Source organism: Oryzias latipes, chromosome 15 (assembly GCF_002234675.1).
Source record: "Oryzias latipes chromosome 15, ASM223467v1".
Classification (NCBI taxonomy): Eukaryota; Metazoa; Chordata; class Actinopteri; order Beloniformes; family Adrianichthyidae; genus Oryzias; species Oryzias latipes.
In genome coordinates, this window is record NC_019873.2 from 5,899,610 (window position 1) to 5,901,830 (window position 2,221).

Below are 2,221 nucleotides of genomic sequence, written 5' to 3' on the forward strand. Positions count from 1 at the left end.
AACTGCACATCTGAGTATTCACTCAAATTGGGATGAATCAGGAACAGACAAAATAAATGCAGTTTGAGGAAGGTCTCTATTGTGACGCACCACATGAAATGAGGTGGGTCTGAGTCCCTCTGCTCTGCTCTATTCTGATGCGTCCACTTGCAGACAAACAGATCCATTAACATCTTCATCATACTTGTCTGAGCTTGATATAAACTATGGCCGGAAAGCTTCAATATTGCTCACCATTTTGGTTTCACCACTAATGTTAGTTTTAGGTTGGAAGGACTGTAAGCTAGAGGGAGAGGGCGTAAACAAAGGGATGATCGGACATCAGCAGAGGGTAACTACTGTGTCAATAGCCCCGCCTACAACTCAGAAGTTAATTTCTGATCAACTCCAAACCACTCTGCACAAACTGTCTTTAAACATCATCTCAAAGTGCTTTAACCCCAGTAATCAGTGCTTGCAGTTGTATTTTTTTATTATTAATATGGACTTTTAAATTTGATCCAATAGGTGGTTGCTGTCATTGGTGAGGATGCATCATCCGTTGAAGGTCATGTGAATGTCCTGCATATCCAGTACAGCAAGGTGCGAGAGGATATACTAAAGAAGTACCCTTTCTTGAAGACAACCTCAGGGGTTAGTGACATTTTAAATCAGTTCTCAGCTTAAAATACATTTTGAATGTCAATATAAGCTGAGACATCTGCTAAAATGATCATTAACAGCTTTAACTCAATTGTAAAAACATTGTAATTTTCCAAACCCATATATAAATATATAGTCATTCAAGCCAAGTAATATTTATACAATGAGATCACTAAAGGGAAATGGCAATGAAAGAGGCAAAAAAGAATATTAGAATGTTTTGTCTTTTGTTTGTTTTAGTTAAAGTGAATGATTAATTTTCTAATTTTTTTTTAATTTTCAGTTTGATGAAGTTGACCGAATGCATCCATCACCTGTCAGTTTAAGCCAGCGCTTCAAGGACGGCGTTTACCAGTATTGTGCCAAAGGTGCTTGAGCTTGTTCAAAGAAAAGCTCCATTAGCCAAAGTCTCCAAAGAATCAAGAGAAGAGAAGAGATGCTTGCAGAGGATCTACTAGGTATTGACATAAACGTAATCTTTAGTGTGTTTTATAGTTCTTCTTTTTAGAATTCGTATCAATATTATCTTAATCACATTTATGCATTTTATTATTTAAATTATGCATTTAAACTTGTTTATAAGTTTACTTTTTTATTATCTATTTTTAGAAAATGTAGAATGCAGTAGAAAGATTTACTTAAAATGAGGTCTAATGCTTCTTTTGTTAATGTCACAAGTTTTATTTCATGGTTTAAAAATGGTAACTGAAGTGCTATGTGCTGTTTACAATTGATCAAATGTTAAGGTTATAGTTACAATGAATGCAATGTGAACTGAAGGAAAAATATAGATTTTTCATTATTGTAAAATTGCTAATTGTAAATATATGCATCCTGTTGTGACACTGTAAATACTGTGAAATGTCAGAATTGTAATTTTTTGAATGTTTAATAAATGTGATAAACATTATACTGGTCTTTTAATGTGCTGTATCTGGTACAAATTTGCCATCATAGGGTACAAAAGGCTTGTCACTGGGGCAGTACCCTTAAAAGAACAAATTTGTACCTTTTTTAAAGGTACATTATGGTACCATAGCACTATAAGGTACAATTTAGTCCACAGAGGTACATATTTGCCTTTGAAAGGTACATACTGAAAGGGTACAGATGCGCACCTATATGAAAGGGTACAACATTTGTACCCTTGAGGGTACTGCCCCAGTGACAAGCCATTGTACCTCTAAAGGTACAAATTTTGCACATTTTTTCTGACAGTGTGGTAAAACACTGAAAAAGCTAATTTGATGTTGCCTTCTATAACTATAGCTTTATCAATTAAATTACAAAAATGCACAAACAAACACACACTTCCCCAGTTTAGTGTCAGAAAACTGACTGAAGTTTTGTACAGGAAGTAACTTTTCCTCTGAAGGCCTCAAAATCGCTTTTTATGTTAAATGTATTATCAAGTTTCAGCCAAAGTCGAGACTCTGATCTATGATGCCTCCCGGCGCTTGCATTTAAATGCTAATGCTTTTATTACCAGTCAGTAGACAACAATCTTAACTGGCAGGGCAACTGAGTGCAACACAAGTTAGGAATCTGCAGGAGAAACGTCTTAGATACAGAACAGGTT

General features: G+C 35.1%; 1 long non-coding RNA gene across 1 annotated transcript; it reads left to right on the top strand.

The window, feature by feature from the left end:
* The first annotated feature begins 441 nt into the window (after nt 1–441).
* On the top strand, nt 442–1,058 carry LOC111948786. The gene is made up of 2 exons (XR_002874780.1): nt 442–633; nt 926–1,058. It is a non-coding gene; the product is annotated as an uncharacterized LOC111948786 (long non-coding RNA).
* Nucleotides 1,059–2,221: the final 1,163 nt, after the last annotated feature.